Source organism: Falco naumanni, chromosome 2 (genome assembly GCF_017639655.2).
Source record: "Falco naumanni isolate bFalNau1 chromosome 2, bFalNau1.pat, whole genome shotgun sequence".
NCBI lineage: Eukaryota > Metazoa > Chordata > Aves > Falconiformes > Falconidae > Falco > Falco naumanni.
In genome coordinates this window covers 12,024,126-12,049,178 of record NC_054055.1, presented here as the reverse complement: position 1 = coordinate 12,049,178, position 25,053 = coordinate 12,024,126, and the positions used below count along the sequence as shown (strand labels likewise).

Here is a 25,053-nt window from a genome sequence, read left to right as displayed (position 1 = left end):
ATATTCTATTCATGTTCTGTGGTGTTTTCAGATCTTGGATCAAATTTTGGGTTTTTTAAACAAGGTTTGCAGCTGGTGGGTTGTTTGTTCATTGTCAGTGCACACAAAGGAGAACAATGGTACACGAGCACCTCCAAGACCTCATGGGTTATAGGAGCATGGTAGAGCTCAGACATATTTCTCATAACTATCACTATGATATCATTTATTATTAAAGCATTGATTATTAATTTACTTATTATTATCCTTGATTTAGTATTATATCATTGATTATGCTGTTGTATCATTGATTGCCAAATCTGCTGGCAGGATCACAGGTTTCAGTGATCCCAAAATACCACTTTCACAGGCTCCATTTCAATGACAATCAAACTCCAAGAAATATTGTCACCTAATCCAGTGAATTACTTTATTACAATTATTACCAAAGTTTCCTATCTATGACAATACTAGACTTCTCACTGAAGTTTCAACAAGATGTTATACAACTGCTGTGCTACCGCACACAGCACTCGCAAGGTGATACTGCATAAATAACAAGTATTTTCTTAACTGGGTCTTTCAATTATTTAGCAATACTTGGCAAATGTGCTGCTAACAGCTGTTTTATAACAGATTTCATGGTACCGTACACCTGGTACTAATGCTTCAGCATGTCTAAACGCTTTTCTAAAGATTACACAATCAAACATCGTAAGATAAAATCACTGTAATTGGAGCTCTCATCAAAGAAGAAATTACTGTTACACTTTAAAAACCATACACATTACTTTCCAAAGCTGAGCAAAAGGTAGCATCAGGATGGCTACAGAACTAAAAGATCTCCCCTGATCTTATCCCAAATTTGGGGATCCTATTTCTTGCCATCATTCTGTTACAGGCATACAGGACCCATGTGGTAATATGGAACGTAAAAGCCATCTCTGATGCACCTACTCAATTTTAAGCAAAATAAAGATTCCAGCTTAAAATCTAAAGCAGAATAATATCTCAAATACTGTATCACAGACACCTTTCACCCATCTTGTAGCATCTCTAGGAACCAAAATCTATTAGTGACCTTTTGAGTCATGCCTTAGAAACAGATTTCCTCAGCAGCGATACTATGCCGAAAGCATTTACTCTGATCCCTAAATACTACATAAATAAGTGGATATTTTTTAGATGCTGAATATCAGATTGGTGCCAGGTAACTATTAGCTTCACCCAGGTGTTTTCCATAAAACAAGCTGGGTAACAGTAATACAATACAGATTTGCTGAATCTGGTGATGGCTTTTGGGGAATTTGCTATTAAAACAACACACGGGAATTGCATGTGATCTCCAGGTTTATAACCTGCCTGAGAACCCATAAACAAGAAGAGAAATTTTAACTACATTAATTTTTGGATGTATTTAAATGCTGCAGGATAACTGTGACTGTGATTTGCACAGAAACAGTGGCTCTGCAGCTGTTTAGGTGCACAGATACCCATACTAGGTGAAATCCTAGGTTTACTTAAATTAATACAAATCATGCCACTAACTTTAACAGGGATTTTGAACACAAGTAGATTATGTTAGATGAGATCACATTCGATCACAGCAGATCAAAGACAGCATTGAGCTGAATAAAACAGAAAGAGGACAACTGATGGGCAAAGCCATGGACATGCAGCCCTGCGGGCAGCTTCTCCTGAGCTCTGGAAGCCAGCAGGGTCAACTGGGAAAGTCACCACTCACCAATTAATTCCTACAAAACCAGACTATGATATTGGCCAACAAGTCAAAAGTAGCCTCCTCCCTCTGGTCATTTCACAGGGCACTTGCAGAGTGAAGCAACGACCTCAGTGCAGACCTTTTCACCACCACCAAGATTAAACACTCAGTTTGTAGTTGGCATGAATAAAACTGAATGCCCACCTGCTTCTTGGAGTCGCTTGGTAATACTGATCGAGTGAAAATAAAAGTTACTCTGATTAATCCCCTTCTGTTGTCTTCCCCTCAGGGAGTCACACTCCCACTCCAAAAGCCTGGAAATAAACTGTTTTTATTAAATCACATTCAATTACAACAGTATTTATTAAAACCAATAACTGCAACTGGTAAGAATCCCCCTGTGCTTGTTTCTAGGTATTTAAATTAAGTTAAATGCACAATAAACTTTGCATTGTTTCAATTTACATGACCCCAGAGTCTTCAGACATCCCGTAGGCAAAATTCACAGACTTATAAACTGCTATTAAACATGAACATATGGTGGACTCAGCATCCTGTGCTGTTGCTGCTCTTACAGGAGGGTTGTGAAGTGCCTTGCTGCCTCTCAATCCACTAAAGCAGCCTTACACCAAGCCAAAATCCCCCTTCAACCCAAGGAAAAGTGCTTTCTTTCCAGCGACAGCTCCAGTGAAACTGTGACAGTCCCACTGGTGAGACATTCATTTTCCATGTCTTGGCACGTGTCAGACTCTGGATGTATCATTGGACCTGCATTTTCCACAGTAGATTCACCAACATCCCAGTCACCTGGGCCACTACTACAACTTAGAGATTTCGGAGCCCACCAGGGGCATGGATTTGCATGAGCTCAGTAACATAAGGAGGTCTCCTTTACAGAAGGATACCTATTCGACTGCAGCTGAGGAGGTGTTCCTCATAGCTTCTTCCAGTACTGTTTCACTAACTGCTCTCAGGGTGGTACCCAGGCTCTCTTACACACCCAAAAAACCCCAACCCCTAATATTCGTAAAGAGATTCTTCACTTTCACTCACCATCCCCTCTCACTCCTGTGTGAGCCACCAGTCTGCATCAGCTTTGCTTGGATCTCCATTCAGAACAGAAGCAAATCACTGAATTTCTCTGATTAATTCTTGACCCTACTCTTCTTTCTGCCTTCTCCCTTTTAAGACCCATTGTGGTTTTCAATTCAATGTCACATTTGGTCAAATATCCAGTTTCATTCCATTCCCATGGCAATTCTACCCATAAAAGTCCTCCCAGGTTCAAAGTTTCCCTGAGTCACTTCTCACATTAAATTTTAACATTTTACACAATTTTAATTGCCACTTAGTTTCCCTGATAAAAACTACTTTGAGTCCTATACTAAAAGCAAAGTCTAAACTATACACAACATACCTTCCCTGTATAACAGAAAGCTCAGATAGTATTTTCTGAGAACTCATAAATAAGGTTATTTGTCATTTTATGAGCTAAAATCAATTGAAAATACATTGGTAGCAACTTTCCTCAGACCCTACTCTAACCATATCTTCATACCACAGGCACAACTTAAGAGGAAAACATAATTTAAAAGATGAATTTAATCTGTTCCAGGACTTTAGAAAGAATAAAACCCTATTATTCACTCACCATAATTATATGGATATTATAAGACCTCAGTACAGAACAGAGTCAAGATTCTTTGGGTAAACTGATTGTGCATTTCCATTCCTTAATATGTTTGATTTCTTTTAAGGTTAACCTTAACTCTAGATACACTACCATTACTAAGTTTGTTTTGGACTAATTGCAATATCCTTGTGATGTGCCCAGTCGTAAATTACTTTCACATACTCTAAACCTTATCTGCATTTTAATAAAACTTCATTTTTGGAATATGTTTTAAATTATCCCTTTGCAGAACACAAAGAAAATTCAACTTTACTGTGACTCCAGGACTCTCAGGAAACCTTTATTTGAAGTTGAATCACCTTTCAATGTCTTCCTCCATGTCTATTTTGCTTTTCCAAGTCCCTACTTCACTTCAAGGCCTTGAGAGTGTCCAAACAAACTAATTTCTTCCTCTGAAAACTAGAGCTATACTCTTCCTATATGGTTTTGCTCCCCTCCTAATAAACAAAAGCTTGAAAAACCTCATTCTACTTCTAGCAACCAAACTCGACAGCATGATATTTGTGTAATATGCTGGTATAGAAAGAACACTATTTATTCAGTCATCTTGGATTTGTCACTAATGGTCTCTCCCCAAGTGCTGATAAAGTCACATAGCGCTTATCTTCTGACAGCGGGCATTACATGGTAAAACTCAAAAGAATTAAAATAATAATCCTAGTCCATCTCACAAGAATTTTAAAATGTACTTGCCATAAATCACTATGCTCCTTTCAACAAACTTTATCTGGCAGCAATACAAATCACCAAAGTCAAAGCCTGTATCTATATTAAAAATAGAAGACCACAGGAAATTTCCCCAATCAAATCTGGTACAAAGACATAAAACTCAGATTCTATTTATTATTTTTGACATTTTTTTCTCCAGCTAAATAGTATCATAACCATGAATTATGTGTAAACAGATGTGGGCTATCCATATCTGAAATGGATAATGGCACATAATAATATCTTTTAAAGTCAAAAAGGATCATTAGATCACCTAATCTGACCTCTCATATAATACAGACATCATTTCACTCATCTGACCCTTGACTGAACTTCAAAACCTGGGCTATGCAATTTATGTATTCCCTTAAAGCAGTTTTCCTGAAGACTGAGGGAGATGGGGTGCAGGCTGTTCCAGTGGTGGCTTATGCTCCGATATCTCACCTCAGGTTATCTGGCTGCAACCTCCCATCTTATGGCTCTTTCTTTTCCCCCTTTCTCTGGTGCAGTGAAGATCCCCATAGCACCTGGTGCTGTACCTGGGTGAAGGATTTTATCACGTTCACCAATCACTACTGCATCTGTTTTGATAAACTAAGCAGAATAAACTCCACAATTTTAAGATTTCTGATTGAAAAGCAGTCTCCATTACTCCCACAACTCTGGGCATTTTTCTGCTTCCTTACCAGCCCTTCTGAATGAGGTGGGGACACAAACACCCCCTCCAAGATCTCGCCAACCATGTTAGAAGTCACTGGTTGGTTGTTTCAGTCAAAGATCAATTATTTCATTAAGGTATCATCCATCCCAAAATCCAAACATTCAGCTCTGAACAACATAAAACTAACTAAAACACAAGCATAGACCTAGAGAAATAATAGGTGGACTTAAATGACTGTTTACAGCTTGAGCCACAGACTGAGACATTTCCATACACCCAACACCATACTGTGTGCTACCAGCCTTTATGCTTCTAAACCTTACTATCCTGTTTGATTCTTAATCACCAGCTTGGCAGGCTGCAGTGTCCAGCAGCTATGAAACGCATGGGAAAGCAAAGGAAAAGTGGGCTGCTGTCAACTGCTCTAGTTGACATAAAAAAGAGCAAAAAAATAGCAGCTACTCAATGTTGCATCCTGTAACAATATCTGTCAGTAGAGACAGATGATGAAAAATAAAGGTAAATTTGTACTTATGTCACGTTGCTTCCTTTTAAGCTGCATATATAATAATTACACAAGCCTTTCATTTCATAAAGTCTTAATAGTCTGTGGCATTTGTTTTCTTACCCTCCGCTGATAAAACCTCTTCATGCTGCCACCTGCTTCCAAAGGTCCGTCTGCTCCCTTCCTTGTACTAAAAAATAGTCTCCTGCTCCTGCAGCCTTTACTTTTCAGCCGAAATTCAAACCCAAACACACACAAAAACTCCCAACTGGCTAGCTATAATGCTGAGGTGAGGGAAAACCATCTGCAAGCTTTTAAAAGCACACGTGCGCACACACACATGCAGATAAAACAAAGAAACCGTTTCAAAGTGAAAGCTATAATAAGAACAGTTTGTATTAAAGTCAGAAAAAACTTACGGCAAGAGGCCGGGAATACCACCAAAGGAAAAAGCATCTTCTCTATTTTTTTTTCTTTTGATAAGTTAGATTCAAATACAAATTTCTTTTATTTATTTACATATATATATATATAAAAATATATATATAATGGAGACTAGCAATTACTAGCTGCTGGGTGCAGCTATTAATCCAAGGGACCACATTGACATCAGAGGTAGCATTTTCCTCTGGTCTTGCTTCAGAGGAGGGCAGGTGCCACTGCTCATTTAGTCTCCAGCTGCTGGAGGGAAAGAAACTCAACGAGCTGGACCAAAAACAAAATTGCTTTTGAGATGTTGCAGATGTGCATTTTTTAACCTTTTTATTGAAAATTCTTTGCAAAACCATGGAAATTAGCAAACTTGACGATATGTATAGATCAACAAACACTGTGTCTATGAACTGACACATTCTTTAGAACTTGTTATACTAAAATTATAATAAATAAGCATATCTGGTGAAGTCAGCATATACTATACGCAACTGTTTTGTTTCACCTGACTGATAACCTGGTGTAACAGAGCAGCAGAGGACACAGCCCAGCCTGCACAGCTATGCCCCAGGGTGACCACTGTCCCTGTGTCCTGCCTGGGCTCACCCGGTGATTTCCCAAGTGTGCAAAACCCAACTGCTGCACTAAGTGACTCCCTGCTGTCCACACAGAGTTTTAAGGTATCTTAGCACCCTCTGAGTCAGCATGCGTCTTTTATTTGGGAATTTTTTTACTGAAAAGGTTTTCTGAGCTTGAAGTCTGCTGTAAAACATCATGAAGAGGACTCAGAAACATGGTCACAGGTAATTGCCAGGGATTTACCTTATATGAGATAAATTATAAATATTAGCCCAATTATGTCTTACAAATTTTATCTTCCACTCCTTTGCTTTGCCAAGGAAAGGCAGATGGTAAGTCAGCCTGCAAGTAAGATATGGGGGGGGCTAACCAAACCCTTCAAGACAAATAAGTGCAAACTGACCTACTTCCAAATGAGAGTTTTAAAGAGTTCTGGGGTTTAATTACAATTATATTAATGTCTCCAATAAATCTTTTAACAATATTAGAAACTACTAATTTAAAAGCTCAGCAAAACAACAGACACAAGGAAGGCGGGTCTGAACGAAACCGTGAGTTCATTTTTGCTACTGCTTGAAGTATGAGTACAGAAAGACCTCGCCAGGCAGACCTTACCAGCTCTTTGCAACCTAAAATTAGAGGATTCCTGAGCCACAAGAAATAACTGTTTCTTGGTAAGCTATAGTTTTCAAAAAGACTTATCATTCCTGACTTTCTGCAGCACTTTTGTGAGCCCATTTCAGTCCCCAGCAGGCAGAGCAGCTGGCGTGGCAGAGCTGTGCAACTCCAACGGGATGCTGGGGAAAAGGTGCTCACCCTTGTTAGCTCTGAACTTGCTGCCTGGTTATCTCATTTGATGTCCCTAGACCTTTAGCAGGCACACCTGTGAAAAATCACTCCTTTCTACTTTCTCTTTTTACCACTTTGGAAATGTCATCTCTGGCATTTTCAGTTTACATTACCCTCTCTACAAGCCACAGTCCCCATCCATTTAATGTTCTGTGCCACAAACGCCATTCCATGTATTTGGAATATATATTTCAATATATGAGCATCACTGTCGCCTTGCTGCAGTTCCCCTGTTGCCACATCCTTTTGATCTAGTCATGGGTGTATTTTTACATGCATTTCTTATTTTTTTCAGAGTCTCAGTGTCTTGGCAAAAGGATAATACTGATGACTCAGCCTCGCACGGTGCACACACAGACATATACATTTGCTCAAACGCTACAGAAGGGGAATGTGCACTTCAAGTCCATTCACTGTTAACGTACACACTTTTGGCTGAGGGAGTCTGCTCCTCTGCACTTTGCCAAACTTAAATGATTCAGTATTTAAACTTTTGTATTAAAGATCTGTATCACAGTAAATTATCATCAGTCTTTATTTCAGGCCAAAGCAAAAGCAGCTACTATTTTTCTGGCTGGAACACTTTTGTTCTGTAAATTTGGTGAAGGAAATCTCAGTCTCCATGGGACGAGTAGAGATGCATTTGTGTTTGACTTGTCACAATGTTCTTGGTGTCTAAACTGCAGATTCAGGGTGAGATGTCCCTGTAACTGCTGCTCTGGCTGCAGCAGCACTGGTCACTGTGCAAGGGGACAGCGGTATTTTTATATGCTATATTAAGTGATGTATAATCATAGAATCATTTAGGTTGGCAAAGATCTTTAAGATCATTGAGTCCAACCATAAACCTAACACTGCCAAGTCCACCACAAATCCATGTCCCCAGGCACCACATCTACACATCTTTTAAATACCTCCAGGGATGGTGACTCAACCACTTCCCTGGCCAGCCTGTTCCAATGCTTATCAGGAAAGGAAAACTTCCGACAGCTGGATTGTGAAGACAGAGGTGGATGAGGACAGACAAATGAGATTGGGACAATGAAGGGTGAAAGCTTGTGACAACCCCTTTCCCCACACGTGGGACTGGAACTGGAAACAGGTTTTACACCCTGCTAGCCCCTCAGGGCTTTCCAAATGCACAGTGGAATAATAATACCAATAGCAACAACAACACTTAGGATGGTAAGACTGCAAAGTCAAGTGGTCTAAGTAGAAAATGCCAGTAGCTGCCATCATACAAAACTCACCCCTGACTCATACATTCATTTTTTCCCAGGAGCTTGTGTCTTTTATTAGGCACCAGAATGCAAGTCTGCTTGTAGACTTGGGTCCCACAGTATCATCCCACCGTAAACATAGGTGCTCCCTCACCACATAAAAATTTAAACAAGTTTAAATTATCAGCACAGTAATCCACACTGTTTATTGCCTAGCACACAAAGGCATCCTGGCTCCTATCCTATACAATGGGGAAAAAACCAAGAAGAACAGTAGAAAAACCTTATAAACCCTTTAAATAGTGACTATGTCTGAGAAAGCACCAATGTGGTGCTATGGAAAGATGTATAGGAAAGGAGAGCAGTGTGCACACCCACATGCACAGAGCTCCAGATCAAGGTTTGTCCACAGGACCCAGCTGAAGAAAAGGAAATGAGGCCAAGAACGCAACGCCCTACAAACAAAACTTGCCATCAGCAATGCATCGCTTCCGTCATAGTGTTACAGCTTTGTTGTTCCCAAGTTTTATTTTAATTTCACTTTTGAAATTGGGGAAGAGATGAGAGACCTCTTCTATAAAATGCTTCCATGTACTATAATAAGAAGCTCGTTTGCACTTTAAAAATCCTAGTAGTGTTACTGGGTTTGCTTGAACTTTGTGGTGCAAAGCAAACAGGAGTCTCTCAAGTCTTTCAGGACTCAAATATAATTCCATTAGTTTCCAATTAGCAGTTTGCCCACGTACATGCAAAATAAATTGATTTAGCACCTTAGCCCTGAGATACCAAAATCTAAATGGAGGGGTTTTTTTCTTCCTCTATTGTATCGTGTCTGCAAATATTAGTTACCATAACAGAATATCACGTAAATCAAATAACCACCTCTTTTTCATAATCACATTGGCAGCTGCAGTACCATGTTTCAATGGCTACCCAGTGGAACTCATTAAGAAAGCATTATGTATAGTAAATTAAAACGCAGGGTCTATGATCTACAGACAAAAGGATGACAAAGCTTATCAAATGTGTGCTGTGGACTTCTCATTAACTCAGGGTTTTAAATGGCATTGTCCTCTCTGAGCAGGTTACTGTGCTCGAGCATCTTTCTGTTTGTAATGAGTAGCCAGCATCTGGTCTCATGGAAATTGCCCTGAAGAAAAAGCTGTGTTCCTTAATCAAAATAAAAAGAGATTTTGATTGGGATGAGATTGCATCTCAAGTCATCTACTAGCAAGTTGGTTACTGCCATCCACGCATTTGGAAAGCACCAACAAATAGTGTTTGGCTCACAGCAATGGCTGCTAAGCACAGACAAGCAGCATCTGTGAGGACTTGTCTGCTCATAACTTTGAGGAAGCAAGAACTGCAGTATGGCAGCAAGTGTAGACAGTTGAGAGCCTGGTCCCACCAAGACCACCAGTAAACATTCCTGGGTCCATAGGAGGGTTTCTCCTCTGTCCGTGCAGGGGACCATGATCAGAATCTGGCCCTTTCTATTTCAAAGACAATGGGTCTCACTCCCTCTGCTTCTCCTTTCCCTAACACAGCTCTGGGCTGGTTCAGCATCACGCTCCCAAGGCTCCAGAAGAAAGACTGTAAGGGATGGATGAACGAGGCTTCCAGAAGGACACAGGGAAGTTAGTCATACACAGCACAGAGGTCATTTCTCAAGCAAATCAAAATTCAATCCTCATCTTAGAAAATGTGACATGTTAGTTCCACACACAGTGGTGATATGGAGAAATAGTGTGAAATGGGGACAATGGACATCGATTGTGATTGTATATGTCTGCCCAGGAATGTGGGTATGGTGACTAGTCATGGGTGCGGTGTCTGGTCACATAGGCACACAGCTTTGAGGAGATGCCTACATTTTTGAGGAGACACCTGCCCCTCTTCCTCTAACAAAGGGGAGACGGGGAGACGCCTGCCCTTCTTCCTCTAACAAAGGGGCTATTTAAAAGAGAATGAGAGAAGATGAGAGACATTCAAATGCTATCTAGAGGGAGGGAGTGCTAAGTCTCCTTGCTGGAGAAGATGGGATGGTCACAAGAACATGAATCACCTACAAACCTGCAAGACCACCACATTCCAGGCAACGGACTGATAAGCTAATTAACATACGAAGCCGGGTTTAGGTAACGAATATGTATAGGCGTTAATTGAATATTCATTTGTTTCATTGTATAAATGTGGGATGGTTCGTCACTTCGGGCATGCACGCTTGTGGAGGAGCGATCCCCCGTGCATCTGCGCGCAATAAACATACCTACTTTATAACTTTCGAGTTATAGAGTCTAATTCCACACGTCAGTGGGAGTCTTCTGTTTTTCACTCCTCTATGGGGTTTGCATGGCAAAGTTTTGGTACCGGGGGGGGGCTACAGGGGCGGCTTCTGAGAGAAGCTGCTGGCAGCTTCCCCCATGTCCAATAGAGCCGCTGCCAGCTGGGACCCGCCACTGGTGAAAGCCAAGTCCAGCAGCCACGGGGGCAGCGCCGCTGGGGTAACACATTTAGAGAAGGGAAAACAGAACAAACCTGTGCAATGGCAACAGCGGCGGCAGCGAGGGGGGCCGGGAGGGGCGAGCGGCAGCCCCGCAGCCCCCCGGGGCAGGGCCGGGCCGGGCCGGGCCGGAGGAGGCCGGGGGGGCTCCGGGCGCCGCAGCAGAGGCTCCCCGGCAGCCCGCGGGGAAGGGCAGGGCAGGGCAGGGCAGGGCAGGGCAGCCCCCGGCGGGGCAGGCTGTGCCCCTCAGCCCACGGAGCCCGCGGGGGAGCAGCTCCCCCCCGCAGCCCGGGGCAGGGGGTGCCCGCAGGGGGCTGTGACCCGCGGGGGCCGCGCCGGAGCCGGCTCCGGGCAGGGCCCGTGGCCCCGCGGGGAGGAGCCCGGGCCGGGGCCGGGCTGCGGGCAGGGCCGGTGCCCCCGGGGGGGCTGGAGCCGGCTGGGCCTGAGGGGCTGCGCCCCGCGGGGGGCCCCGCGCTGGGGCCGGGCAGGGGGTGAGGACCCTCCCCCGGCGGGGCAGCAGCGGCCGGGACAGCCCGGGGGGCGCCCACCGCAGCCCCCGGCCCGGCGCCGCTCAGGGGACTGGAGAAACGGGTTCGAAGCCGACTCGGGAAGAAGGGAGGGGTGGGGGGAGAGGGTTTTTAAGTTTGAGGTTTTTTCGCATTATCTTATTCTGATTTTGGTAATAAATTCAGCTGATATCCCAAAATGAAGTCTGTTTTCCCATGACAGCAGCTGGTCAATGATCTCTCCCTTCCCTTAACCCACGGGCCTTTCTTTTATTTTTTCTCCCCAGCCCAGCTGAGGGGGGCAGTGACAGGGTGGCTGTGGTGGGCACCTGGCTCAGCTGGGGTCAACCCACTGTAATGCTGATTTTGTGTTACATATGATTGTCTTGTACCTCATGGATGGTGCACAAAGCATCTGCGCCTTACAACATGGTGAGCTATTGTGAAAACAACCTGAAATCCAAACAGCTGACACTATTTTTCACAATTTTAACACAGGGAATGCACAGAGCATTTGTCAGTGCATCTGACAGATACATAATTAGCTTTGCCTATAAGCTTCACTGTAATACTGCTGGCCTTGCACCGAACATGACGGTGCAGACAACACTGGTGTGCTTCAGCACACCTCCGATTTCCCCAATGACAGCTCTCTTCAAAGAACATCATTCATTCACCAGAAAATTAGAAAACACATCAACAAACTGCCCAGACCTTGGCAAGTGCTTAATTATCTACAAACTCCTTAATATAAAGAGGGGCATCAGTGATGTGCCTTGCCTTACCTCCAAAAAGAAAAAAGAAATCATTTATTAAAACTGGTCTTCAAACATTCATCTAGGCTGCAAAACTCACAAGCAGAAAAAGGTAGGGAAGGAGTAAGCGTTAGGGACAGAAAGGTCAGTAGCTGCTGTTTAAACGCTAACAAGTTAACATGTCTTAGATCTTAATAATTGAAGGAGAACATTTTCTATTTTCAACAAATTTTGCTGTTTGTTTTCAATGCGTTTGAGTAAATTATTTTTGTTATTTTCCAGTGCTAGGCATGCTGACAAGCACTGCTACATAAAATACAGCACAGCGGCAGAAGAAATAGCACATGGTGGTATCATGCCTTAAAACCACAGAACACTTTGGTGCCTGTTCAGATGCCAACACCAACAGAGGTTTCCCATTAGAAAGCAGCCACAATGCCAGTAAAGCAATCTCCATGAGTACCAGCTTCCAGCTCTGCCAGCCTTCCCAAACCCACATTAAGATATTGGCAAGACAAATGTATTCTTGTGGTTACCCCATTTACATGTGCTGATGCCTCCCTCCTGCAGGCTCTGCACTGCAGGCAGGTCACCAGCCCAGTAACCCAACTGGGCACCCACATCGAAGCCACTGCCTGAGCTTTCCCTGTTTCCCACCACTGGCTCTTCAAAAGACCCTGACCAGGCCTAATGCTGCCACAAGCCACAGCCAGGCATCCTCCCACATCACCTCAGCCTTTCTGCATCCCTGCTCCTGGAACATCATCACCCACAAGATGGACCTCCCAGAACCCGGTGACACCAAATCTTCAGAAATGAAAATGAATAGGCAGAGATCAGAGTGAAATCCCAATTCATTTAATTTTTTTTTCCTACCTCCATGGTGTCAGTATATAGCAAGCACTTCTGTTCAATGTAAAGGCATCAGAGGGTCTCAGGTGGAGGATGCTGAGCAGATGCTCCCTTTTCCCAGCCTGCACACCACACAAGGTGGCGGGGCAGCGTAACATACAAAGGAACGGACCCCAAGTGAGATCCTTCATTGCATACATAAGCACGGGTTATATACAATCACTTATCCACCCAAGTTCTGCCCTGGAATATGCCTTACGTGCAGCAAAGCACCTTTGCAGCCACTTCACACTCCTCTGAGCTGTTTGCTCCCTCCATGCTCACCTGAGGAGGTCTCTTCTCCCCAGACCAGGATTTAAGCTGTGGGAGGCTTTGGGCAGCCCCTCACTGCAGGCAGGTGTGCACAGAACTGATTTGCAGGTGAGCTCCCAGAGCCAGATTCAGTGCCAGTTGCTTCCTCACTACATTTTAAAGCATTATCACTCTGCAGCCTGGCACCCAGCAAAGCCTTTTATCCCCACATCCAGGGCTCAGGAGCAAGCAGGAAAAGCCTGCACAGATTTCAGGAAGAGCCCTTACAGGGCAGGACTAGCCAATGCAGCACCCAACTCTCCTTGCAGCAAAGCTAACACTGTCGTTTAAATCAGTTATCTGAGTCCTCCCAGATTCAAAGTTTTAGAAAATTTTGCTGTGCGGACAGAGACCATGTTTGAGTCTGTCAGTCCACCCCAAAGGAAACTGCTCTGGTCAGACAACATCAGCTTTTCACAATGATGAGCTCCTGCTTAATCTTCAAAGATTCATCTCCTCAGTACCATCTAAAAAAACTTAATTGTATGATTTTTCCCCTCTCTTGCCCTACCTTGCCTTGGCTGTCTTCTATTATGAGACTGAAAAGGTCTTTGTATTTATTCACATTTAAGGGAGATAACACAGCTAAAAGAAAAAGAAGATCAGAGCCTCCGAGCTTTACCAAAGGAATCAAGCTCATACAAGCATGATAGTTTTCTTCACTGCACACAGATGTGACTGATGATATTGAGTCATTACTGTTCTTCTTAAATACTGGTAGGACATTATTTAATAGTGACTGACAGCATGGAGGCTATGAGATCCTATAGAAGCAAAGATAGGAGAAACACAGTGATGTGAGAACCTGCTCCTGCAATCTGGCTTAACAATTCACATGCCCTGCAACTTTCCAAGAGGATTTTACCTCATTCCTGAACTGAGCCAAAGGATTTGTAAAATGTCAGTAATAAAGATAATTTTGATGCCAGCAACCCTGGAAGAACATAGGAACGCCTGACAGCTTAGAACTTTTAGGTAGTAAAGACCATGAATATGGCAGGACAGGAAAAAGACAGGTTTTCCAAGAAAACAGTTTTGACAGGATGGACAGGAGAAATAGAAGAGATGGCAAAACTTGGGTCAGCACTTGGTCAGCCTCTGAGTCCAAACAGGTTTTTGCATTTTCACAGGGCTAGCAACTTGTAAGCATCCCCATGCCCCTGTATCATGGGTGGAAAGCCAAACAATGTGCAAATGCTGAGCAGTGCTCCAAGGGAAGGAGGAGGATGAGAAGGGGAGCCTGTCCTGCTTGGCACTTCATTGGTGTTCTATGTAGTAGTCAGCTCTTTCCTTCAGAGCTTCCAGTGGATGAAATGTCCTGCTCTCTGCATCACTCAGCTGCACAGCAGCCTGGCCAGGCTATTCCCCAGGGAGGACCAGAAGTTGCAAACACCCACCCAAAACACAGACACCTATTCCTGCTGTCACGCCCTTCAGAAGATCAAAGAGGAAAGAAACAGCCTTAGAAAAAGGGATGGAATGAACTCAAGGACACTGAAAGATCTGGATTTTCAGATGTCACAGATTCTTTGAGACTTTGTGCATTTGAGGACTTGGTTGGATGTGTGCCTTCCCATGGACAGGAAACTGCTATTTATTCCTGCTTGTCAGACATACAGAATGGGACCCCTATGGAGTTAATGGCCAGGTGAAGGCTCAGCCCTCCCGACAGAATAAATACTCAAAACAGTAAAAACACTGGGTGGTTTTAATCTGCATGGATCTCCTTGCAGAGCTAAGGCGGCCAAAGCAAAGCTGAGCCATGCCATCACACAATGATGACACTGCTGTGCCTGAGGCAGGCAAGCTGACTTAAAAAATATTCAGATGTGGCAGTTGGTTTGTTTTTGTAAACATTTCCTTTTTTCTTGTGGGTGTCACTAGATGGCAGAGCCCATCACCGGGCTTCCTAATGACACATTCCTACAGCTTTCAATATCTGGATTTCAATTAAGCTGTAAATTCTTGGGGTTTTCAGTGGCTATCTCTGGGGTAATTACAAAATCAATGTCCTTTAAAACAAACAAAGCAAGCTTATAGGTTAATGATATGAACGATCGACCCATCTTAATATACTCCATGTTTGCGATGCTGACATAAATTTAACCTTTGACTCAAAAATTATTTAAAATATCATGCCTGAAGACTGAGGAGCCTCCAAAAAGGCACTATTTGGTGTTACAAGTGTCCCAAAGGTCTGAACCTTCCCAACACTCTCCGGAGCAAAGGCAGCCAGAGAGCCCAAGCTCCTTACACTGGGAAGCTTCGCATTACCAATGCAAAGCAAAACACCCCAGCCTGGATGGTTAATCTGCAGCTCATTTATGAGCTGAAGTTATCGACAGCAGAAGATGAAAAGGAAAACTCACCAGCACCAGATAACCTGAGAAGCAACCTGCACAAATCCCAGCTTGAAAAGTTTGTAGAGGCGGTGTCCTGCCATTATTTAAAGCACCTGAGCAGAAAACAGGTTTTAACAAACTGCTACTTTATTGGTAAGACTCATTTAAGGTATTAATAATATGGATTCCACTTAGTCAAGAGATTGAGTGACATTCTCAGAAAGTCCTGGCATCCGCAGGGGAAGGGCCTTCGGTGAGGAACTGAATGTTTCCCCTGGCTCCAAATTTGGTCTCCAACAATGGGCCACGATTGCCGGTGACCACAATTTAAATATGCAAATAAGGGAGACACACAGAGAGGTATGACATATATACATGTCAAAACAAAAGAGAGCAGCTCAGCCACCAGGTACTGCTGGGAACAATGGATTGCTCAAAAACCGGCAGACTCCTGCTGTGCACATCTCCAAGTTGTTTTCTGTTTGTTTCTGTCTATTTTCCAGTAAAAGTTCCCCTTCATAATATAATTTACTGTAGGAAGCTATATATCAACTGCTTGTTAAAGATCTTGGAAAAGAAGTTAGAGGCATCATTATGTCAGTCAGAGTTCAGCTGGAAAGTTTTGGCTTTGCCAAAAAAAAGAAGAAAAAAAAAAAACCTAAGGGGTTTACACAGCTTGTGGAAAATTGTTCTCCAGGAAATTAAATCTCTCTAACACCTTCATCCTATTAGTCTACTTGCCAATTACTTCCCTCCCTATGATTACAACGCACTCAGAGAAACAAACCAAGCTGGAAAAATGACATGTGCCTGCTATAACTGATAGCCCATCATTACCCTGCTTGTGACAAGCCAAAGCCCTTGTGTTTCAAGAACTGCTCCTTTTTTTTTTTTTTCCTCTCATAAATGCTGCCTGCTGGGCCAGTCAAGCATGCCAAACCCTCCTCACTCCCCGGCGCTGTGGATGGCTAAGGGGCACCGGCGGGATGAAGTTCTCCTTCCTCCCTAGGGTGCCTAGGGCTGCTGGTAAGGCTCTGTGCATGGGCTGTCTTCCCACATTGGAGGCACTTCTTTATCCATAGCAAAAGGGTCCCAAGGAATCCGATCATCCCTTAAAAAACATCCATTTTAATATCCCTGGTGACAGTGAAAGTAGTATCATACTCAAATCCAGGGATTATAGATTCAGCGCTGAGCAACCCAGCTGAATCCAACAATGTCACGACAGAACCTCAAAGAGCCTTGAGAAACCATTAGGGTAGAAGATACACCTTTAAAGTCCAATCCTACATGGCCCCTTAAGGATGCCTACATTGAACCCTTCAGGGTATGACCAGAATCAGTCAACAGCAGAAATAAGTAGCAATATGTGACCAGTGATCCCAGCATATTTTTTCTGGATTTGGCTCTAGTGGCCAGCATCACAGACACCCACGTCAATACCCATAGGAAAAAAGACAATTTCAGAAAAAAACAAGCCAGCTGTGTTACGAAGTTGATATTTCTCTCTCCAGAAAACCAGCATCAATACAGACAAAAAAGATAAAAGTAAAAGCAAAACAGTACCTCATCCTACCAGATGAATAACCGTTCTTTCAATTATTTTTTTAAATGGGATTGAATATAGAAAAATTATTTGAATGTCTAGGATATATAGACTAACTTCATCACCTAGAAGCACATGCAGTCAAGACCTATTCTCATCTCTCCTAGCAATGTTGCTGTGTCCACTCACTTGAAGTGTGGACCTGCACAACTTCAACCACACCAGTCCCTCACTGCTGCTGGATGGATCCTTAATTCTCAGAAGCTGTGATGGATCAGGAAGACAGAGGAAAAACCTGAGCTAATACAGCCTCGCTAAGGTTTCCGCATTTCCTTTGAGCTTGCAACTTAAATCAAACATGAAGATGATTAAAAAAAAAAAAAAAAAAAAGAAAACTCAGCAAACCATGTCTGCTTCCAAAGGCCACTGAATTCAACACAAGTCTTTGCTCTGTTTCTGGTGGGTTTTGACATGAGCTTGTCTATGGTTTTAATTCTCAGGCGCATCTTCCAGCAGTCTCCTGGACTAACTCCTTCCAGCTCTTGCAAGCTTGCAGCCTCTCCTGTGCAGATGGTTGCTGCTCCAGGCAGCCCCAACTGATCCCTGGCTGGTGGGGTCCAGGTGACACCCTCAGCAGCATCCCCCTGCTTGCACTAAAAATCAAAGCTTTGATGAAGCTGTATTTAAATAGCAACATATGGCCCCTTCCTCTATTGTTCCAACTTTCTGTTATCTCAAAAACATTGACTTTCACGTGCTGGCAGCAATTTTAGAAATTTTGGGTTGTTTCATTTACCAAGACAGAACTTCCATGCAGTTTAACAAAGTTCAGTAGTGCAAGGTGCCTGAGTGCAATGCCTGTGCCACAAGCATCTGCCTCAGGGGTTTTTACAGGTCAGCAGCAAATGCATTTCAGGAATTTCAGTTACTGGCATCATCTGGCAAGTGCCTGACTGCTGGGCAAAGCAAGGGAAAGGTCATTTTTAAGAATGAAAAACATTCTCTTGCATTAATTTTTCCTAATGTTGTTATAAAGTCTCATAACTGCCATGTGAAAATAAGGCAGTCAAATTATTCTTTCAGGAAACCAAACCAGACTTCACTGACAAACTTCCACAGCCAGATAGTTTTGAGGGTTATTACAGGGCACATGCACTTCAGCAAAAATCCCGGCACATTTATAGAAAGAGTCATTGAAGACAATGGAGGTGCTTGATCAATACTCATTTCCATTTGGGTCTTTGCAAAGACTACAAACCTTTTTCTGCTCCACACCAACAGCCCATGCAGCAAGACCTGCAGCTGATCCCACACAAGATGGCCATGGACCTCCTGTCTGGACCTCCTGTCTCTGGCATGGCAAGGGACCACCATCCCAGCCATAGCCAAAATCTGATGCAAAACTGAAATGAAGCTCAGCCAGATGGGAGCACAAGTCACCCCTCAGCATCGTTTATGGAGCAACTTACCAAGATGCCGGTTTAACATTGATGAGTTTTCTGGTGTTCTGGTGCAGTCAGAGATGATTTAAGGTTGAGGTGCAATCCATACCCAGTATTGAACACTTCTGAGCAGCGTTACTGTCTCCTGGTGATGATTTACGGGGTTTGATTACCCATTTTTCATTACAACCAAAAGTGAGATTAAAATGTTTGAGGCAGCTGCTTGTATCAATCTCTGCAGCAGAGGCTGGGAGTGGAGCTGTCACTCGGGGAAGGCAAAGGCATCCCAGCTGCCAGCACTGCTACAAGGCAAGAATCGAAGAATCGTCAAAAGTGAATACCTTCTCATAAGACAGACTGGAGTTGGCCACCCAAAGAGGGTTTCTGAATGATAAGCAACACACACACAAAAGCAGCCAAGATTCACTGACCATCTTCTGCTGATTTCATCTCAGAAAGGGAAAAACAATATGAATGCTTTGTAGAAGAATAGCACATGTGTTTTAAATATCTGTATTTAAATCACCTGTTCCTTTGTGCCTAATAAGGCGCAAAAATTAAAGTGCAGGCAGGATTAACAAGCTGGGTTGGAGAGAGTCGCTTTGGTGAGGCACCAAGAAAGTTCAGCTCCAAATATAGAGCGGTGAGATGTGGAGAGGCATGGGCGAGCCGCAGGCAACCTCCCCGTTCCCTCCCAGCCTAAGCCATCTCTGGCTGGGCTCGGTGGGGAGAATTTATCTCATCTTCTCATGGTAGAGGCAGGAAAAAAGAAAGAGAGATATCCAAGTAACTTCTTACTAGACTTCAAACTGCACAGTAATATCCTGTCTATGTGGGAGAAAATATTAAAAAAAACTCAAACACCAAACCCACCAACCCACAAGTCACTGTTATTTTCAAGGGATTTTGCAAATAACTGAACGATCGGAGTTATTATCAGTAGCTACATTTTAGTGCCTGATCTACCACAGTAAGAAATGCAGCTCAGAGCGGAGTACAGTGTGCTGCACATCAAAACTAAATAAATCATAATTATAGACTGCTCTGCTCCATTGCAAAGAGAGACAAACATTGCTTTCTCTGCCTGTCTGCCCACCTCTCTGCCTGACACCATGGGCTTTTTTTCATTCCTGAAAATAAAAAATAAAACCAAAAGAGTTTACTGTAATAATTTACTGCTGAGGTCAAGAACATGCTCCAGGGGTGGTAGTGGCAAAGAGGAACTACAGTGGGAATGCAAACAGATTCTTTCCTCCTCAGCTGCTTTGATGTGCCATTCCTAGGATGGCTGGCTTTCTTCCCTTTATAGCTTTGGGCCTGTGAAGACTTTACACTTTTTCTTTTTTTTTTTTTCCTCCCAGATACCTTTAACACAGGACCCTTTCCCAACCTCACAGTAATAACAAAGAGGAGATGAAAAATCCATGTGTCACCTTATCAAAGCCATCTGAGGAATTTAAGCTTTCATTTTAAAATAAAAATTAAGCTTCTAGACTTTAAAGGTTGTAGAGATACCCTTCTCTATGTGAACTGATCCATAGCCATCCTCTACTTCTACCCTCCTTCGTCAGATTTTCGTGAGGTCCGTAAGTGCTTCCCATAGTCAAACTGACTATTTGGGGAAACCCGTTTCACAGATAATGTTGGCATGTCTTTCCCAAATGAAATAGCATCTGTTTCTTACTGCTGGTGTGTAAAGCTGGTAAGCAGAAGCAAAGCAAGGATTTTGCTGGAATTTCCATAGATTCACAGAACCAAACCATGGATATCTATAACACGCACACACACATGAGCGCATATATATATATATGCGCTCAATGCCCAAGAGCTTCATTATACTTCACCCATAGAAAAGACTACTTTTGGGTGGAATTCATCTTCCCAGCCTCCCAGGTGTGCAGGCAGAGGCAGGCACTTCTAGGTGTGACTCCTTAGACACATTGCAGACATTGACCTTAAGGTGAAGCACTCTTGAGATGACTGAGGCTGAAGGAAAAAAAATGGCCTTGGTGCTCAAACTCCTACTACACACGTGGCAGGGAAATGATTAGGGAAGACAGGGCAAAAATGACTGCCCCAGAAGACAGATAAGCCCTGCTGCAGAGATGGATTTTTTACTAGGTTTTTTGTTAATCGTGCTGGGGAAAAACCTCTCCTCTCTTCAAACAGCCATCAATGTGATCTTGATCACAGAAGAAAGCCTCCCTGGCCAAACTGGTAGGACCAAGCATTCATTCATCATGTTCAGTCTCTTATCTCCAGATGAGGTCCCTCTCTCCCCAGGGAACACACAAGAAGAAAAAAACCTCAAGAAAACAAAGAAGGAAAAAAAACCCAACATAACAAAACCAGGAAAGACCCAGCGCATGCCTGGGTAATTATGTATTGAAAAAGAAAGCAGCAAGTCATCCATTCTGACCCTGGCAGACAACAAGTTTGAGTGCAGAAACACAAAACTGATCTTATTTATCAGCAGCAGGCAGAGCCTCAACTATTAAAAATCTCCTGAAGGCTACGCAAGTTATCTTCACTCTCCTCAAGGTTCACCAAGGGCCAGGATGAGTGTATGGATATAGGACTTCTAGATTTCAAGGTCAAGAGCATGAAGCACAACTGCCCAGTATTTATTTATTTTTTTTATATATATATACACACATATATACTTTTTCAGAAATAACTAATCATTTTTACAGTCTCCAAGCCATGGGTTCATCACCTTCCTTTGCAACCATTCTGATATTTAGTGAATTTTATTAGTAAGCAGCAGTCCTAGTCCAAAGTAAAAGATATCTCACATCAACTTCCAGTCACTGGATCTTGCCATGCTTTCACCAGGAGAAAGATGTTAGACTTCAATAACTCTTCTATGTGTATCTACATGGAGGGATGAAGACACCAACCAACCTTTCTTTAATAAAAGCAAACACACTGAGATCCTCGCATTTGTATCTTTTTGCAGTGATTGAAGTCTCGTCTGGTCTCCGCTCAGTACCACATTGTCAGCACTAGAATATGATAAGATTTATTTTGTTGTGGCCACTTTCAAGACAGAATCTCCTCTCATCTTCTTCTTTTATGCATCAGAGGGCTGAATTAGCTCTTTTTGCCCACACTGACAAATAACCTCCTCATTTTTAGCACTATTGCCTATCTTTCTGTCATCTGCAAAGATTTCGTACCATTATCTAGGTTGCTGTCAAAAATATGGAACCACATGAGTCCAAGAACCGTTCCCAGAAGTATCTAGTGAGCAACAACCTCCTCTCTGATATCCTCCCTCTAACAATGACACTTTGACACGTTAGCAAACTGGTTTTTAACCCATGTAGTATGTGCTGTTATGTCTACACAAGTTGTATCAAAAAATCTGGTGGCAACAAAAGTCCAAAGACTTACAGAAAAATAACTACACTGTAACAGCAGACTTCATGTTATCAAACACATCTCTCAATCCTGGACTGGCATAAACTATCTTTATAGAGATAGTAGTATCAAAGGACCTTATGCTTTACCTAACAAAAAAGTGAAGTTTGGAGGAAGAGGCAAAAAAGGGGGTAAAACGTCCTCAAAAATAGTGCCAAAGAAAGCAGGTGTCAACAATCACGGGAATAAAGAAGAAAATGCCAGAAAATTGAAATTTGAGTAGAACTGAACATTTTATTCACATTTAGTGAATCATATTAATCTGTAAGCTGGTGCTGTAGCCTGATGTGCTGTAGCCCGCTCCCATGGCTGCAGGCCCATGCTGCTGGAGTGCACCTGGTACGTATCTCCCAGTTCAGTCTTCCAAAAAGGAAACAGGTTTGGGCCCTTCAAGACCATTCCCCAACCTGAACCAAAGCCCAGTAAGTGGGGACAACCAGATTTGCTTCCAAAAATACCTCTTGATTCAAACATACCCATGCACGTACATACAGTCCAAAGAGTGGAAGGAGAATGAAGGCTGGATGCAAACGGTGAGCAGAGATCATTAAAATGACCAAAATGTTTAAGAATCAGGAAAAAAAAATCTTTACTAGTGTGACATTCTGGGGCTGAGTCCATACTGACAAAATTTAAAGCTATTAGTAACAGACATAAGTAGGAGAACGTCATTAATAAGCTTTCCAATAACAAAGATGCTTACGGGACACAACTGGCACTGGGTGCCACCACATCAGGCACTGCAGAAACCATGGGATGCTGCCTCAAAGGGAGTGAACAGTTTGGTGGTCTAATCTCAGGATATTAAAGTACAGGTACCTCTGTCTGAAACTGTGGGAATTAGTTATCTTTGGGTCATGTGTATCACCCAGGACATGCCCCAACACTCACTCTCACAGCTCACCACCTCCTGTAACCATCTTATAGGACAGAAATGCGGTTTCACCATAAAGCCCTCAATGTAGATGAGAATGAAGCATAAGGCACTTACTTGGACAAAAACTCCCACTAAATACCACAGTATTTCCAAACACTTTTTTTCCCCAGCTTAAGCCAATTTTTCCCGCCCCACCCCCCCCCACCCCCCCCCCCCACCGCCCCCCCCCCCGGTGCTCTATGTCTGAAATTGTCTGAGTTTTGGCCAATACATCTGATTATATCTATTTTTACCACAAACAAAAAAGGCATGATCCATGGACTGGGGCCCCCTCCTTTTTCTTTCCTTTTTTTTTTTTTTTTTTTTTTTTGGCTTTCAAAGCAACCATTTTCTCCATTAGATCATATTTGTTTGCTTTAGACTTCAGAAATAAATAGCAGATGACATTACACTACAGTTACTGTATGTGTTTGCTTTATCCATTTTCGTATTTATTGTAATGAAAATTTCCACGGGTGAATGTTTCTCCAAATGCTAACACCCACTCCTATTTATTACATACCCTGGAAATGATGTGTCCCTTGTTTCTGGAGGTAACCCCACACTGTTCCCAAATCCTGTGGTCAACTGTATATACTGCCCTTACAGTACTTAGGGGTCTGTCCTTATTTTATCTTATTTTAATTCAAAATCTTTGTGAATTTGACAGTGTTCCTTTAACCGAGTCCTCCTTAAGGGATGGGAAACAAACACGTCTGGGTTAATATAAGCTGAAATGTTGTATTTAAACGATTCTCAAAAGATCCCACTGGAAAACAAAAGAAAACAAAACCCCCAAACAAAAAAAGCTCAGAGTTGCCCTCCTGCTAGTGCTTTTTGCTGATGTGTGACACAGCACACTCTGGAAATCTCCCCTGAAGAAACGGGGGGAAACAAAATCTAAAAATGACAAAACCTAAAAAACCCAGCACAGAACAACAGCCTTAAGGACCCTCCAAATGAAAGCCACCAATGGTGGCTCTGGCCATCCTCCAGACATGGCTTTCTGCCATGGCATGTCTGAAGACTTCGGCTCAAAGCACTCAAAAGCACAGGAAGAACTGAGGTCCAACTGATGAACAAGACTTTGACCAATTTCCCAGCAGTGAAACACCTATCTCTTTCAGGACAGACTGTGGTGTGCAGTAGGTGGTAGCAGTGTCTTCTTTGCCCACCTTCCCACCCAGCATCCTGCTCCTCATAGCAGCCTACAGGTCCCAGGCTTTTCCTTGGAGAAGAGAGAAAAATGTGTCCTCTTTTTCTCTGTCCTCATAAAGCAGGACTGTAAAAGGAGGAACCCAGAGTAGAAGCTTCTCATCAGTCCTGCTTTTGTCCCTCCAGCAGAAGAGATGTGTCTACCATAAGGGTTAAATCAGTGAGTGCTACAGTGAGAGCATCCCTGGAGCTCAGTCCAAGACCACAAGTTTAATTCCTCCAAGAATACAGGCATGGAGCAGGCATGCATATTTAAAAACAAAAAGCAAAAATGCTACCAAGCAAAACATTTCCCTGCACGCACACGCTGCTCCATGCAGGCAGGGAATGAACCACACAATAAAAATTCTGGCTATCACACTTGATGCCCAAGACTATAGTTATGAAAGCAGGGAGGCAGCTGAGCCACACAATCCAATGATACACTACAGCATCATCACTAAGGTCTAACACAAACACAAGGGGACTGCATCTCAGAAGTATATTTAGATTGTAGGGAAAATAGCCTCACAACAGAAAAACTAAGGACATACGATGGGTAATGTGCTATGGAGTTGTACGCTGTGCAGTATGCTTTTGCATGCTGTATGATCAGACTGATTTCATCTTAGAGCCAAAATATAGATTTAGGGTTTTGTGGTGCAGGGAAAAGCAGGATGGGAGGGAAGGGTTCTACTCATTTTTGTTAGGATGCCTGATGGCTTTTGTTGATAGAGAAATATAACTAAATATATCACTATGACACAGAGATTACATCTAAAATATTCCTTGGAATGTGAAAAACAGGTTCTTAGAAAACTCTGGTTTGAAGCATATGGAATAATGCCATTATTTGACACACTACCCAAAGAAGTGG

The 25,053-nt window shown here is 43.0% G+C and overlaps 1 protein-coding gene across 8 annotated transcripts in view; it reads right to left on the bottom strand.

Moving 5' to 3' along the window:
* The window catches only part of FAT3 (FAT atypical cadherin 3), a 417,124-nt gene that overhangs the window by 255,247 nt on the left and 136,824 nt on the right, over positions 1-25,053 (bottom strand). The gene's annotated exons all lie outside the window — the stretch shown is intronic.